The 18,268-nt window shown below is 45.7% G+C and overlaps 1 protein-coding gene and 1 pseudogene across 1 annotated transcript in view; one reads left to right on the top strand and one right to left on the bottom strand.

The window, feature by feature from the left end:
- Window positions 1-18,268, top strand: part of LOC126235344 (T-box transcription factor TBX20-like) — a 255,113-nt gene that overhangs the window by 23,885 nt on the left and 212,960 nt on the right. The window lies entirely within an intron of this gene.
- LOC126237818 (5S ribosomal RNA) lies at window positions 423-540 on the bottom strand (annotated as a pseudogene).

Genomic DNA, 18,268 nt, shown 5'->3' with positions numbered 1-18,268 from the left:
TACTATTTGGTTACATAAGGAGCGATCAAAAAATTTCCGTTTCAGAGTTTTACTTCAGCGTATGTGCAACGTAGCTCAAATCCGATGCGGCTATATAAGCACCGACATGTAGACAGGCGGTTAGTGTGGCGTCGTATCTTGCCGAAGCGCCTGCGGTAAATACGAAACGTGTACTGTGGCGACGTTGTTACCAAATGTGTCCAAACACGACTCCTCCTCCCGCACAGGCCATGAAGGCCCAAAGGTACCGACTGGCCGCCGTGTCATCCTCAGACCACAGGCGTCACTGGATGCGGATATGAAGGGGCATGTGGTCAACACACCGTTCTCCCTGCCGTATGTCAGTTTCCGAGACCGCAGCAGCTACTTCTCAGTCAAGTAGCTCCTCAGTTTTGCCTCACAAGGGCTGAGTGCACCCTGCTTGCCAACAGCGCTCGGCAGACCGGATGGTCACCCCTCAAAGAGCTAGCCCAACCCGACAGCGCTTAACTTCGGTGATCTGACGGGAACCGGTGTTACCACTGCGGTAAGGCCGTTGGCATCCAAACACGACCGACGTGCTGTTTTCTTTTCTTGGCTACCGAAGCTCAAACAACAGTAGACATCCACTGCAGAACAAAGAACGTGTGTGGGGCAGAATGTCTGTCGAAATCCTCCGTTATGGAGACATGTGCCAAGTTCCGTGCTGGTTGCGCTCGACACAAGACCGCGGTCGATCTGGTGGGCCATCCTCATCCCAGTGTCTTCCTCACTGAGGAACGGTAGTGCGCAAGCTGAAGAAATTATGGCGTGCAATTAAAGCGAAACATCCGGAAAATACTGCTGCAAGGGTTACTGCTGCTTCATGATAACACACGTAGCCATATCGCAAGTGTAACCCAGAAGTTACACCAACTGAAGTAGGAGACACTCGTGCACCCGAACTATAGTCGTGATATCTCTCCATGCTGTTATCACGCCAACGGTCCCTTGAAAACGGCCTGCAATAGTCAACGGTTCCTTACGGAGAGGATGTGCTGCAGGCAATTACGGCCTTCTTCAAACAGCAGGACACGGTGTTTCTATTCTAGCCTGTTGCGTCGTTGGCATGATTGCGTCAACGTTGACGAAGATTTTACCTGATTGGCATACCGATTCTGAACTGTGCGACCTTCCAACGGAGACTGTATAGAAGTTCCTAATAAAATACGTTTGACGATCAGATCGCTTTCAAATCTTGCGCTTCAAAGTACGATACGTAATGGTAGACCTGCAAAACGCACGTATCGAGAACGTTTTCTGGATCGCTTCAGTCCAACACATATGATTTTCGTCCGACTACTTTAACGACTCCGAGAAACCGGTACGTTCACAACTACGAGGGTTGACTGTGATGTTCCACGGACGCGCACCAGGGTTTCTGGACCGTGTGAACGAAAGCACGGGTCTCAGATACACCTCTTGCCGTTTGTGTACATTTCCGGATATGGGTCCCTTATCAAAACTTTATCTACGAAGTCCCCTCTACAATCCCTGTAGCAGGAAATGTGAAACATCGTGTATGCATGCTTCAGACAAGTGAATTTCTGTGTTACTTACACATCAGTAAAGTTTTTTGTGCAACTGTAAAAACTGAGTTTTTCAATTGCAGCCGGCCGCGGTGGTCTCGCGGTTCTAGGCGCGCAGTCCGGAACCGCGCGACTGCTACGGTCGCAGGTTCGAAACCTGCCTCGGGCACGGATGTGTGTGATGTCCTTAGGTTAGTTAGGTTTAACTAGTTCTAAGTTCTAGGGGACTGATGACCTAAGATGTTAAGTCCCATAGTGCTCAGAGCCATTTGAACCACTTTTTTCTATTGCATAAACAACAAATGTTGCTTGCCATCTGAATGTTACTAACTCTTTTGCTTACATATATATTCCTTTCAAGAAATTAGTGACGCGAGATAAGGAATATCGTTAAAAAATAAAATTTGTGCCTACAGAAACCTTTTTTTTTTTTTTTGATATTTCAAACTTGTCATATGAAATTCCTCAGGTTTCATTTTCTCTTACTTTTCCATTACAAGCAGAAAAACCTTATAATACCATGAACACAGTAGTCGTCTTCCTTCAACATTCTTATCCACAGACACACCGTGACAACACCTGAAAATCATTCTGTTCCTCTTCATCCTGTCCATAGGCAAACCACTGTTACAATGAAGAAGAGATAAGAAAATAACGGACTGCAATAACTTTAATTTAACTCAAATATTCCGTAAATTTACAGTTCTTCAGTAGCAGAAACTGTTTGGTGCGCGTGCGTGTGAATGCTGCGTTAAGCAAAGTCTTTATATACAAGGCATATAAGTGCTGCATATACTCTACAGTATATCACGAATACAAACACACAACGTTCCGACAAAATTTCACGGGATTTTGGACGGCACCGCTATCCCAGCAATCTTTCAACACAAGTGGAGTAAAGAGCCAAAAACTAATGTCATCTTCAATAAATGTGCATCTTGATATGAACAGCCGTCTGAGGATGAGACTGTCCGTTCGAAACCGGTTCTCGCCGGCCGTATGGCCGAGCGGTTCTAGGCCCTTCAGTCTGGAACCGCGCTGCTGCTACGGTCGCAGGTTCGAATCCTGCCTCGGGCATGGATGTGTGTGATGTCCTTAAGTTAGTTAGGTTTAAGTAGTTCTAAGTCTAGGGGGCTGATGACAGATGTTAAGTCCCATAGTGCTCAGAGCCATTTGAAACCGGTTGCGGCTATATTTACGACAAATAAATAACGTTATAAGTAGAGGCTGTTCGCTTCTTCTATTTCCTACAAGGTAACGGTCTCAAATCGCATGTTATCTTGTCTGTTCACTATTGTTCTGCAGAGGGAGTTACAAGGGGAATCTAGCCTAAAGTTAAATGTGAGTATGATTTTCATCTATGCAGGAACCTACTTAAGTAAATGTTCATCGGCTTACATTTTCACCTTGTATGGAGGCTATTCTTTTCCAGATGGATATATATACATGTAGTGATTCTGCAAGACAATAGCCTGTACACAAGGTGAATACGCTCTTCATGAAAACTTGAACGAACTTTTTGCCAAGGTTGTCACGTGAACCGATTAGGACTAAATTAGGCATATCTTAAAACAGACGTATTTTCCATGTTGGGCAACGAAAGAGCACACCTGTCCAGACAACAAAAATATATTGGTGGCATATTGTAACGAGACTGATGCTCACCTATTTAACTTAATAGTAAGGCAACAGTTTATAAGTATCAAATAGCACATCGCTTCAACGGATTCTTTGACAAGTGCCAGACAATAGTCCATGTATATGACCGAAACTAGTAACAATTTAATAAAGTTTTTGACAGCAGCTTATGGTGCAAACAGTTATGTCTTTCATGAATCTCTGTGTAACTAAGGAGGAGCGCATTGGCCAATTAATACAATGTCTAGGTTCATGCGGCGTGTTCGGATGACTCAGACGATAGAATATTGCCTACGGAAGTTAAACAACCAATTGTAAACTGGGACTGACGTACAAATGTGAGGTATATAGGAGTGTAATGCTTATAAGGATGCGAGAGCTAGAATTTCAGGGAAAGACTGGAGTGAGGAAATAACATTCTTTAATCGACGGCTGAGGCAGTGGCCAAAGAGGAAGTATGTTAGAGAAAGAAACAATACTTAGCTCCAGGGATGCACTTCTGGTCATTCGTCTTCTGCTTTTTGTATTATTGCTGATGTTAAGAAGCTGGACCAGTCTGTGTCACAGATCGGCAGCGGTAACTTTTTCAGCACTAACAGAGTTTCATAAATTCCTCTTCGAAATTATGATAACCATTACGAGACTTCCGACAGAAAATTACACTTCGATGTAATCACAAAAGAGCTATCTGAAAACCGATACAAATTTTGGACAGACTTCTTAAAAATTTCTGAAGCTACCTATCATTTTATTTTTTATAGATATAACCTTTTTAAAGGCGGCATGCACACTAGTTATGCCTTTTTCTTGTTACAATTGCGTTCTCTACAATTTTAGATTAAACGTTAACTTAAAGAGAACTGGCTGCTGGACTATAGAAATCTCAGCACGCGACGTTTCAATTTGGGCCGAGGCCTGCTACGTTCTTGGAGCTGCATTTGTGGTCCGTTTTAAATCTCCGAAAATCCTCCGATATTAGTCTCAGTCGACGGACGGGATCTGGGTTTTACTATGTTCGAAGTTACGAACAAGTTTATCAGGCGAGCAGCCCATTTTACGTCCCACAAATAAGCTAACCGTAAAGCTCCTTTCTCGAAGAATTCCCGACTATAATTTCATTTAATGGACGAACATAAAAATACTTGAAATCCCTTCAAAATGGCGAAAATAAATGCAGGAGTGAAATTCTTTTCAACGGCAGCAGACCATATAAATCTAGGTAACGAGCTACTGTTACGGAGCGAAAATAAAATCGGAAAAAAGCCAACATTCAACGTGTTAAAGCGTTAACGATTTTATAGGTGAAACATCCGTTGTCAAGAAAAATTTATGTTTGTGTGATTTACTGCAAGGCGTCAGTGGCAGTGCAGCGTAATATTTATGACCGAAGCTCCATCAGTGATGTGTGCTAAAGTAGTCAGCGAATAGGCTCTTCATCGTGCATACAAATACATCCCACGGCGCATAGACAGATGAGATGGGAAGCGTTTTCCTATAACGTGCATAGGATATTCTGGGAGTTTCTATTCGGGTTCTTCGACGTGACTCCGAAAAATGACTGTGCCACAGTGAAGAATAATGGAAGACCTTTTACGCATAATTTTGGCCAGCACTGTTTTCTTTGTTCGGAAACAGTGCTATTGTGAATGTAGTATTTTAATAGTACGCATGGTTAATATTAATTCATTTCTGACTGAAATGTGAAACTGAGGAAATTTCGTGATTAAAGTTACGACGCCGCTCTTTTAAATCAAATAAAAATACTCCGATGAATGATGTTTTATACCTTTTTCCCTCCGCCGATGTGCGCATTTAATGTTATGATTACGTCTTTATTCTATAAGACAACGTAATACTCTCGGTAACTTCCTGGCATGTACGAAAAATTTTAGCATTTTCACAGCCATATCTGCAGAAAATATACAAGCAGCGTTCAAAAAATTTAGGTTTGAGTGAGTTGCTACAGCGTCTGTGCAACGAAGCGTGACTCCGATGCGCGTATATAAGCACCGACTTGTGGGCAAGCGATTAGTGGGGCATTCGTGTCTTTCCGACGTGTGTGCGGCAAATGCAGTAACGTGTATTATGGTGACGTTAGTACCAAATGCGTCCAAACAGGACCAACGATCTGTTATTCATTTCCTGGCTGCCGAAGGAAGTGCGGCCGGTGCCGGCGGAGGTTAGAGTCCTCCCTCGGGCATGGGTGTGTGTGTTCGTCCTTAGGATAGTTTAGGTTAAGTAGTGTGTAAGCTTAGGGACTGATGCCCTTAGTAGTTAAGTCCCATAAGATTTCACACACATTTGAAAGTTTGAACTGCCGAAGGAATCCATCCACTCAGCACTAACATAACAACACGAATGTCAACAATGTAACTCCTAAATTTCAAAACTGACGTTTGTAAATGCAACCAAGAACTCGGAAAAACTACACCTAATTCCTTCCAATTATGTTTACCGATGGGTCTCCCTCGGAGTATAAATAATATGGGACATAAAAAATATGGGACAGGACATCTTTCGAGAACCACGGTTATGGAATTGTCCTGATCTCTCCCCATGTGATTATCAAGCGTTCGGTCCCTTAAAAAACTGTCTCGAGTGGTCGACGGTCCTTGACTGTCAAAGAAATGCAGCAGGCTATTACGGACTTCTTCACGCAGTAGGACATGACGTGATGTATTACGAAACGGGTGTCTTCAACCTGGAGCATCAGTGTGATGATTGCCTCAACGCCTGATTGGCGTTCCGGTTTTGGACTGTACGGCCTTGTAACAGAAAGTTTATGTTCGCCCTTTATGTTATGAAGAAAATACGTAAGCGGTAATGAATGTGCGTAATGAGTAGAGAATGGGATGCAGTAGAGCGTACATGGGAAGAACATTGCCACTTATCGGCAGTTTAGGTATTATTGCAGAGAAGAGTTTCCTGCTGTGTGCCACTATCGGCTAGCGCTAAGCAACTGATTTCTCTCTCTCTCTCTCTCTCTCTCTCTCTCTCTCTCTCTCACACACACACACACACACACACACACACACACACACACAGACAAACACAGAAACAGACTTGCAGACTTGATGACTAGTGACAAGGTGAAGCGTGCCGGACCATTGTGTCGAATCCATGCACATACCGGTCATGGGAAACGCTTTTCCATTTCTGAACCGAGCGAATTCGTCTCTGAGACAGACGTAAGGTTTCAAATAGTCACTGGCTCCTCTCGATAACTTCTTATTTGCCATCTATGTAAACTTTACATGACTCCTGATTCAGGTATACTTAGTTCGATTTCCAGTGATTTGGGTCAGTCATTTCAGTCGAATTCGATTGGTCCATTGCACAAGACCTAGACCAGTTTCTCCCCCCACGCCCCCCACCCCCACCTACTTGTCCATTCGTAATGAATTATACGACGAGATAAGATTAAACCCATTGCATACTGGACATACTGCTATATTAAGAATTAGAATGGAAAAACCATCATTCTTTGTAACACGTATTTCGTATCTCGTTCTTATAATCACATGCCAGTCATAAAACTGGACTCTGCAAAAGCAAGAAAATAAAAACAAAGTGACTAAAGGACAAACGAAGGAAGCAAGCTAAAAATAAATGGTACAGTTACAGTGGCATTGAATCGAATACAGATACGCCACAGAACTTTCCTTTAACCTCGTGTGACCTCAGTCCATGACATGAAGATGGCAGCTAGACTGAAATGGTTGTTAGTGTATAAACATACATAAGAGGAGCAGTTTTGGTCCTATGGTGTCATTCTTTAGATATACGTTCGTCATTCCACGTGGCTTCAACTCTATGCCAGCTGTGGCCGAGCGGTTCTACGCGCTTCAGTCCGGAACCACGCTGCTGATAAGGCTGCAGGCTCGAATCCTGCTTCGGGCATGGATGTGTGTGACATCCTTAGGTTAGTTAGGTTTAAGTAGTTCTAAGTCTAGGGGACTGATGACCTCAGATGTTAAGTCCCATAGTGCTTAGAGCCATTTGAACCAACTCCATCAATTCTAGTGGCTAGTATCCTGGCAATCTACGACCAGTTGTTTTCTGTGAATAGGAGATCTGGAGAACGTGCTGGCCAAGAGAATCAGTCGAGCACCCTCTGTGTCGAGGTAGTTCAAGGAAGCAAGGGCAACTTGCGATCTTGCGTTATCTTGTTGACAGATAACGTCACGGAGACTTCGAAGATAGACGACAGCCATCTACCTTACAACATCAGAGATGTAAAGGCGCCTGTCTAAATTAGCGGCTATATTAATCAAAGGTGACCGCGTAACATGCCCAATATTACCCGACACAATAATTCCATGTCCTGGACCAGTATAATGATAACGAAAGCAATATGGCGGTTTTCGTTCATCGCGTAACATGCCCAATATTACCCGACACAATAATTCCATGTCCTGGACCAGTATAATGATAACGAAAGCAATATGGCGGTTTTCGTTCTCCTCGGAGCTTCTGTACATGAGCATGTCCATCGTGCTGCTGTACACAAAACCGGGACTAGCGGAAAAAAAAAAACGTGGTGCCACTCCCGTGTATAGTGATGTTGGGCGATCAAGGTCGGCGTCTCCCTCTTAGCTCCCCACGTAGAGCGAAACCGAAACAATGGTCGCGGAGCTGACAGTCCACGGTGCTCCAAACGTCATCATATTGTCCATGTGGATACTTGTGTTTCTATAAACAAGCCTGACTCATGATACGTCACGTGGATGTATGATCTTGTACGGTCAAGCGGATAATATGTATGTCCTCTCGGTCTGCCTCGTGATGACTGGGTGTTGTGTGATGTCCTTAGGTTAGTTAGGTTTAAGTAGTTGTAATTTCTAGGGGACTGATGACCTCAGCAGTTAAGTCCCATACTGCTCAGAGCCATTTGAACCATTTGTCCTCTCGGGTGCCAGTGGCGCGAGACGTTTGAGATCCTGCACGATGTTATGGCCGTCCTGAACCCTACGGTTCCATATTCTCATAACAGTTGTGGGAAGCCGAACAACGCCAGCAGCGATATCGCGGAACGATGAACTACAGTCTGGGTAGACAAGAATCCTGGCGCTGTCGAATTCAGACACGTGCTGGTAGAAATTCCAACTTCTTGCATGACCTCCTCAGAAATACTCAACGTTAAAATGCGAGTTTTGAATGATAAACTCGCTGCATAATCTTTCCTCACACGTAATATGTGTAAGCACAGTCAAAGGAAGACGAGCCTGCATCTCGTGGTCGTACGGTAGCGTTCTCGCTTCCCACGCCCGGGTTCCCGGGTTCGATTCCCGGCGGGGTCAGGGATTTTCTCTGCCTCGTGATGGCTGGGTGTTGTGTGCTGTCCTTAGGTTAGTTAGGTTTAAGTAGTTCTAAGTTCTAGGGGACTTATGACCACAGCAGTTGAGTCCCATAGTGCTCAGAGCCATTTGAACCAGCCAAAGGAAGACGAGACAGAAGGAGAAAATAACTAAACTATTTCTTGTTTCAAAAGTAATTGGCGTAACTGCTATTTTTTATCCTACTGTGAGAGAAGACGGTCAATCCATCGGCGGAAAAATGTTTACGGTTGTCTACGGAATCATGATTGTACCCTGACGTGGGCCCGCCCATATGTTGCCAGGGTTGTTTCGACTACGTTGCAAACTTCTCGCTAGGAACCCCTTACACACCATCCATACAGTCCCCATGTATCTCCGTGCAGTTTCCATATTTTTGGAGAATGACATTGATGGTCGTCGATTTGCTTCGGACGAAGAGGCGCACGCCTGGGTACAATCACGGTTCCGCAGAGAACCGCAAACATCTTTCCAGGAAGGCTTTGACCACCTTGTGTCACAGTAGGATGAAGCTATGAACAGTTATGGCTATTACTTTTGAAATAATAAACAGTTTACTTACTGATTTCCCATATGTCTAGTCTTTATTTGAGTTGCATATCCACGAATTAAATATACTCACTGACGTTTGCAGCATGCTGTCTTCATGGTATAGCAATTTTAATTGCTAGATGCATATAAATAAACGGTATGTGGCTCTGGGGAGCTGTAAGTGTAATAAGTCGACCAGCTCGTGATAATCACTGGAAATGGACGCGATTGCGAACAACTCTAGAATACGAAGCGGCAGAGGGTTGAGGAAGCCCCCGCGGCGTTGCTCGCCCGCTTCGCAGTTGCGACTGAATATTACTTGCCGGCAATTTTCGCTCGCAGCGCGCCCTCCGGCACTTGTCCCGACTCTGCGCGGCGCGGCCCCAGAACTCGAGCGGTCCTCGGGAGTTCTTCTTCTTGCCGGAGACTGGCTCGCGGGCCGCGGCGCCAGTTTAATTGAGTTGGCGGCAAGTTGGGGCCTCGAGGAAGGCGAAGGCGGCGGCATTATCGCCGCAGGGGCAAGTTTTAATCACTTCCCGGCCGGCGCGCCGCAACTTTGCAAACGGACCCCGCTAGGCTTCGGGAGGTCTCCGAGACGGCAGGCGACACGGCGCTGGCAACAGCCAGCAGGACGAGGCAGGGGGCGCGCTCGGTGCGAGGCGTTTCTGACAGATGCCTGGAAAGCGCGATTACTGCCGAGGACCACCAAAGACAAGAATCCATCCACTCAGCACTTACATAACAACACTAATGCCAACCATAAAATGCGACTCGTAAATTTCAAAACTGACGTTTGTAAAGGCAACCTAGAACTCGGAAAAACTACACCAAATTCCTTCCCATTATGTTTACCACTGTATAAATAATTGTTACTTGACCACCAGAGTTTCGTTTTAACCGATCTGACACCACACAACCTACTATTCTCATTTCGTCTCACGTGGCTAAGTGAAATTTCCAGTTTATGATATTGCAGTGCCTGGGTTATTTCGAATTAAGATGCGATGTTATTTTGGACATGTATGCATTATAATTTGCAATAACATAGGCACTGAAATATCGTATCTATCCGCCGATATCGGGCAAGCGACTTTCAAGCAAAATGTCTCGTCTATACGGGAATCTACGTAATGGATGTACGAGTACAGAAAAAAGTGTGTGAAATCTTATAGGACTTAACTACTAAGGTCATCAGTCCCTAAGCTTACACACGACTTAAGCTAAATTATCCTAAGGACAAACACACACACACCCATGCCCGAGGGAGGACTCGAACCTCCGCCGGTCGTGGTGGCCGAGCGGTTCTAGGCGCTACAGCCCGGAACCGCGAGACTGCTACGGTCACAGGTTCGAATCCTGCCTCGGGCATGGATGTGTGTGATGTCCTTAGCTTAGTTAGGTTTAAGTAGTTCTAAGTTCTAGGGGACTGATGACCTAAGATGTTAAGTCCCATAGTGCTCAGAGCTATTTGAGCCATTTTTTTGTACGAGTACAGGTTGCAGACACATGGATGGAGACATATGGAAGTTTATGTCTGGCATCGAGTAGTGTTCGGATAGCCCAATGGTAAGGAGATAGCTCGCAATAAAGGTGGAATCCGGATTCGAGTCCCGGTCCGGTACAAATTTTTATTGTCCTCATTCCATTACACAGCTGATGATTGTCCATATTTGCAGTGGCTTATACGTTTAATGTAGTTCCTCATTTGGTCTCACAAGGCTGTGTACAAAAATTTTCAAATGTGTATGAAATCTTATGGGACTTAACTGCTAAGGTCATCAGCCCCTAAGCTTACACACGACCTAACCTAAATTATCCTAAGGACAAACACACACACCCATGCCCGAGGGAGGACTCGAACCTCCGCCGGGACCAGCCGCACAGTCCATGACTGCAGCGCCTTAAACCGCTCGGCTAATCTGCACTGGCGGCTGTGTACCCAAGGATAAAAAAATATTACGCAAATCATCGCAATAAAGTTAGTTGTTATTGTTTCGATCACATGCGGTCTATACCTATTCAAAAATTAGACCAGTTTATTATTTTGCTATGGAGAACAGAGTGTTCTCTCAATATTATTATTTCACTGTGCTGTGTTTATCTGCAATCGATTTCGAAGCAACATTGACTTTATCTTCCGGCAAAGGTGTGATGTAGCACCGCAAGTACGTCCTGCTAATGTCCCCTAGCAAGCTCTAGCGTGATATCTGGAAGACTCTCAAGTTCATCTAAAAATGAGAAGATGGCAGTCTTCCAGCTACGCATTAAAGGCTGTTGAGGGATGTTAACGAGATATATTTGCAGTGCTTTATCACACCTTTGCCGGAAGATGTAGTCGTAGATGCTTCGAAATCTATTGCAAATGAACATAGCTGAGAGTAAAAGAAGTAGTAAGGCAATAACTTCTTTTCCCCATGGCAAAATATTTAATAGCTGACGACCCATTTTGCAGACGAAAGCAACAGGGCTATGTGTCAATTGAATGGTGCACGACAGAATCCTTTCAGGCGAGAAATAAAATTCATTAACACGTTCAGGTCGGAAATGGAAATTGTGTGTCTCACTATGGGATTGCGCACGTATTCATGCCTTCCTTCGTATGGCGGCGTAGCGCGGGGTAGCCGCGTTGTTTCGAGCTCCTTGCCACGGTCCGCGCGGCTTCCCCCGTCGGAAATTCGAGTCGACCCTCGGGCGTAGGTGTGTGTCTTGTCCTTAGCATACGTTAGTTTAAGTTAGATTAGGTAGTGTGTAAGCCTAGAACCGATGACCTCAGCACTCTGGTCCCATAGGAACTTACCACAAATTCTCAAAAAAATTTCATATCTCGGCGCTGCTTTTCTCGTTTGTCTCCGTGGGGTGGTTGTGGTATTCAAACGCCCTAGGCTGCTATTTTAATATACTGACTTTTTTTTAAAAAGAATTAGATATCATATAAAATAGTTTTACTCTAAATCAGTAACAAATTATGTGATATCTCATTTGTTCGGAAAGCTCTCTGGTTGAAGGGTCACACGAAATTGTATTCAGATCTATTCGTGACGCCTGGCTGACACGCAACACGTCACACATTATTGTTTGGTAATAGTATAACTGGTAGAGTCGAGCGTGAATCAACGGTGGTATACGCCGTCCGATCGGATGGTATAGTGTTAGCCACCTATTGTACACGCCGGAGTGAACTTTTCAGAGAAGAGAAGCACTTGGCTTCTGCCTGTGTGATTTCTGTGTATGACAGTGCGCACAGATAGGTGGAATGCAGTGTTGAGGTTGGGGGGGGGGGGGGGGGGGGAGCGCAGGGTGTGGGTGCGACCGCCAAGCAGCACCATTTGCAGATCACAGTTTCTGGGAAACGACTACACAGAATGCAGAACAATGGTGCAGATGGGTTTCCGCAAGAAGCTAAGACACCTAACGATCCTTCACGGGGGACCGCTAGCAAAGACTGCGAGCCAAATACTGTCTTAGCTAATTATAGAATAGAGATAGCTGGAATAACACATTAATAATTAAAACTAACGTTTAGGAGAAATAATTAGTAACTTTAGAATAGAGACAAGTCATTGAGGCAAGGAATCCATGATTGAGTACAAACAAATATTAAAAATTTATAGCAAAAGGAGACAGAGTGTGGGGACGGCTGCCGTGCGAGCGCCTGGCATTTCTTGAAAAGTGGTAAGCAAGGAGGATGTGCCATCCGCCCAGGATCCTCTCTCACATCCCAGGAAAACGTGGTGAAGTTAACTGGTGGTGCAGATTAGGTGACTTTGACTTCCCATGTAGGTTCGATGGAGTGAAAACGGCCTAGTGTTGTGCCGTTTTGGTAATTAGTAGTGCTTCGGAAACTCATTTTTGCTCTTAAAATTTAAGTCATCTTTATATTTCTGTTATAGCTGTAAGGTTTTTTCTGGATAGAGTTACTGTACCAAATATTCAGTGACATTAATGTGACCACCTGCCAGTAGCGCGAATAACCCCTTTGGCATTGTGGACGTGCAGGAAGGGAGTCAACGAGGTTCTGGAAGGTGCCGACAGGGATGTGGAGCCACGCCGACTGCTTTACCATGGCCAGTTGCGTTAGGTTTCTCGGTTGAGGACACCTGACGCGAACAGTCCAATCGAAATGGTCTCACAGATTCTTGATTTGGTTTAAATTCAGGTAGTTTGGTGGGCCTGTGAGTACGGTAAACTCATCCTTGTGCTCTTAGAACCACGCATGTAGACTGTGAGCTGTGTGACACATTACTGTCCTACTTGTAGGTGCCATCGTGCCGAGGATAAACAAAACTGCATATGAAAATCCTAAACATGTCCGCGAAACAGTAGCTGTGTAATTTGAAGAGGTTGAAAAAGTAGCCAACCAGTTGCAAACAAAGCTTTATTAGCCCTTGACCCAGGTTTCGATATTTGTAAAATATCTTCTTCAGATCGAGTGGGCCTTGATCTGCATAATCTGGTCTAATGTACCATTATGTGGTGTGACAAGACCCACTCGTTCTGAAGAAGATATTTTTACAAATATCGAAACCTAGGTCAAGGGCTAGTAAAGCATTGTTTGCAACTGGTTGGCTGATTTTTCAACCTCTTCCACACTGGATATAGGAGTGGACATGGTCCAGAAGGATAGATGCATACTTGTGTTGATCCATTATGCCTTCCGGAATGACGAGATCACCTAGGAATGCTACGAAAAGAGTTGTCAAACCATAACGCTTCCTCCTTTAGCCCCCTCCCCCCCACCACCCTCGAACGATCGTTGTAGGGGCGCAAAACCAACGTCCATCTGTTCGATGGAGCATAAATTTGATTCATCTGAAAAGGCTAGCTCTCACCACTTGGTGGATGTGCCGTTGCGGTAATGGTGTGCAAATTCCGGAATTCGTCGTCGGTGAACAGCAGTCAGGGTGGGTGCATGAACGAGGCATATGTTGTGGAGGCCCATAAGCAGCAAAGTTTGATGAACGGTCGTTAAGGAGACACTATTGGTAGCCCCTTGGTTCATCTGAACAGTCAGCTTCTCAACAGTTGCATGTCTACTCCTCCAGTCTCCAAAGCCGCCGTTCACTCCTCTCATCTATGGCCCATGGTGCATCACAACTGCCTCGGCACCAATTTTGGATAGAGCCATTTTGCCACGCATAGAATACTTTAACCACGGCCACACGCGAGCCGTTTACGAATCTAAGCGTGTCGGGAATGTTTCTATTCTTGGCCCGAAAGCCAATGAAGGTGACCTATTGGACATCAAATAAATCGCTCCGTGTTCGCATTACAATAGCAATTCCACTGTTTTCCGCGTCCCCCCAGACACACTTTATACACCCTCCACTGCTAGTGCTGCCACCTACAGTTATTGAATGTCAACATCGATCATAATTTCAATTTCTGTTGGTCCTATACGGCCAGGAGACATCGGCTGGTACGTACTTTTCAATTCAGTAAACTTTACCAACAGCCGTACACTTTAAGATATATGACAGCAACTGTGTGAATCGTATGAATCAGCTGCACAACAGTTGGAATTCACGATATCCAGTTTTATGGTGCTGTGCGATAAGTTCGTTGATTTGAAAACAGCGTATGGGGCCTGAAGGTGGTAAAATGAATTGCAGAAACTGGTTGCTTTCAAAATAAAATATCTTAAAGTGTACAGCTGTTGGTCAAGTTTATTGGAATTAAAATCGAACACAAGTGGTGGTGACGTCAGTGTGACTGGACCGTGTATGAATTATGTGCTGAAACCATCAGCATATTAGACTTACTGACGTTTCCGGATGCTTTACTAAAGGCTTCAGTAATGTGGATGTAACAGAGCTTAGTGTATGATCGCGTGTTTTCTTGCAGTGCTCACACTCCTGGCTTCCTGGTCTTAAAGTTCGTATTGCTGTCTTTTGGAGCACAGCAATACATGGTAGTGAAACACGGACTGTAGGAAAACGGAACGGTAGAGAATCGAAGCATTTGAGATGTGGTGCTACAAACGAATGATGAAAATTGGGTGGACTTACTGGTATAAGGTTGGCAATGAGGAGGTTCTGCGCAGAATCGGAGAGGAAAGAAATATGTAGAAAATACTGACAAAGAGAAGGGACAGGACGATAGGACAGCTGTTACGATATGAGGGAATGACTCTCACGGTATTACACGGAGCAGTAGAGGGCAAAAAACCGTAGAGCAAGACAGAGATTGGAATAAATTTAGCAAATAATTGAGGACGTAGGTTGCAAGTGATAATCTGAGATGAGGATGTTGGCACAGGAGAGGAATTCGTGGTGGGCCGCATCAAATCAGTCAGAAGAGTGATGGCTCAAAAAAATAAAATTACTGTCGATTATACGTTCAGCCAACTTCCTCTCGTTGCGTGTCGCCAGTTGCGGCCAACCTAGATATAAGCCGGCCGGGGTGGGCGAGAGGTTCTTTGAGCTACAGTCTGGAACCGCGCGACCGCTACTGTCACAGGTTCGAATCCTGCCTCGGGCATTGGTGTGTATGATGTCCTTAGGTTAGTTAGGTTTAAGTAGTTCTAAGTTCTAGGTGACTGATGTCAAAATGGCTCTGAGCACTATGGGACTCAACTGCTGAGGTCATTAGTCCCCTAGAACTTAGAACTAGTTAAACCTAACTAACCTAAGGACATCACCCACATCCATGCCCGAGGCAGGATTCGAACCTGCGACCGTAGCGGTCTCGCGGTTCCAGACTGCAGCGCCAGAACCGCGCGGCCACTTCGGCCGACTGACTGATGTCCTCAGAAGTTAAGTCCCATAGTGCTCAGAGCCATTTTGAACCTAGATATAACGTAGCAGCTTTTCTCACCCAAGCCATTTAAATTTACGGTAGACTTTCGAAAATTCAGACTTATGATGATGGGAACATTTTGCTAAAAGTTATATGGGTATATGTAGAGTAGTGAGTGTATAATGACAGTGTTCGTGCTGCTGTTTATTGGTGTATAAATGTGGTGCACACCTGCTCTCATAAACAGGCGATGCAGAAGTGGCGGAGCACGCTGAAAGGCTGACGCCTGCACAAAAAGAGGCGCGATGCGCGCGCAGAGAGTGCCCGGCGGCTCCTCCCCCGGCCGCGATAAGGCGGCCGCAAGAAGCGCAGCTGCCGGTGGGCCGCGCGGCCCGCCTCGTGAAATATTCGCTCCGCCTCGGTGCCATCCAGTGCGCGCGAGTGGCAGCCCGGGCAAAAACAACGGCGCGTAAATCACCGGCCGGCGGACGTTAATGCGCGCCGCCGATGGAGCCTGTTTACAAGCCGCGCTGTCCATTAGGCTGCCCTGTTGACAAAGACGCGTCAAAGCGCGCACAAATTCCGCGCCACCCGCCGCAAATCTCGGCTCGCTGGCTCACTGTCCGCGCCGTAAAGTCGACCCAAATAGCCGGAGGAGCTCCGGCGGCAACCCGCGAACTGAGTGTGTTACGCGTTGCCCAACCTGACAGCTTCTCTCGTTTCCGTGACGCGCCCGAGCAGCTGACTCACTTCCGTATCTCCATTTCGTGTGGTGGCGCTTGACCATGGCTGGAATAGTGGTTTTGGAACAATTTACAATACTTCAGGACCGTCTGGGGACCTGCCATTAGACATGATGTTGCAGCTCAGAAACGCAATAGCTATAAGGAATGAGGAACTCTAGCTTAAGCTGAATTCGCTGACGGCTAAGATATTCAGCTTATGAACTGCATGCCTACAAAAGTGAGAGACAACCAAGTGCAGGCCATGCATTATGATAACCAATCGCGCCTTCCAGAAGCAGTGAGGAGACGAGCCTCGGGGAGGTGTAGGAAGGATTTCCTGAATCCCTGGCACTGAGAGGCGTTGCAGCGCAGCCCCTGTGCACCTCTGCGCGCTGGGGGCTAACCATTAAAAAAAAAATGGTTCAAATGGCTCTGAGCACTATGGGGCTTAACATGTGAGGTCATCAGTCCCCTAGACGTAGAACTACTTAAACCTAACTAACCTAAGGGCATCACATACATCCATGCCCTAGGCAGGATTCGAACCTGCGATCATAGCAGTAGCACGGTTCCAGACTGAAGCGCCTAGAACCGCTCGGCCACATGGCCGGTGGCTAACCATCCACACAAATCTGAAACAGTGTAGTGTCGTGTAGTGTTGTATAGTAGTGTAATTCAGAATTGTAAATTACGAAAAGTGTGATCTACCAACGCCGCATAATGTAATAGACCAGTAGCGTGCGTCTTCTGGATTCTGAATGAAGAGATATCTGTGTTCCAGATGGCCAAAAAGTAGTATGCAGACTATTTTTTAGCTTTGTTACCTTTTAACCATATATTTTTAGTCTAGCCGTTATTTTATTGCTCTTCGTATTTTACTTCACTATACTTGTGCACTAACGACCTTGCCGCAGTGGATACACCGGTTCCCGTGACATCATCGAAGTTAAGCGCTGTCGGACGTGGTCGGCACTTCGACGGGTGACCATCCAGGCCGCCATTCACTGTTGCCATTTTTCGGGGTGCACTCAGCCTCGTGATGCCAATTGAGGAGCTACTTGACGGAATAGTAGCGGCTTCCGTCAAGAATACCATCATAACGACCAGGAGAGCGATGTGCTGACCCCACGCCCCTACTATCCGCATCCTCCACTAAGGATGACACGGCGTTCGGATGGTCCCGGTAGGCCACTCGTGGCCTGAAGACGGAGTGCTTTATGCTTGTACACTGCTTTTGAAAATAAGGATTTTCTATGTCTCTCTGCATAGCTTTCCATCTGGAATGTCCTATATTGTATATATTCCCATATGCTCTATTATGTTTTTACTTATTTCTTAATTTATCCGTTACAATCTGAATTTTACATCCACTGGTATCACACTGTACACACGACGGCAGCGCCGTATGTTGACTATCATTACTACTAGCCCTATGTTTAGCATTAGTTCCTGTCATTCATATGTAAGCCCTACATGAATACGGATGGGTCTCTGGAGCCGTTCTCGTGTACGGCTGCGTTTACAGTTTGCGCGGGGGCTCCTGTTCTGCTCTGTTCAAACGTTCACATGTGTGTGATTTCCTGAGGGACCAAACTGCTAAGGTCATCGGTCCCTAGACTTACACACTACTTAACACTACTTTATGCTAAGAACAACACACACACCCATGCCCGAGGGAGGACTCGAACCTCCGGCGGGAGGGGCCGCGCGATCCGTGTCATGGTGCCTCAAACCGCGCGGCCACTCCGCGCAGCTT

This window comes from Schistocerca nitens, chromosome 2 (assembly GCF_023898315.1).
Source record: "Schistocerca nitens isolate TAMUIC-IGC-003100 chromosome 2, iqSchNite1.1, whole genome shotgun sequence".
NCBI classification, from domain to species: domain Eukaryota; kingdom Metazoa; phylum Arthropoda; class Insecta; order Orthoptera; family Acrididae; genus Schistocerca; species Schistocerca nitens.
This window is presented reverse-complemented; position numbering and strand designations above follow the sequence as displayed.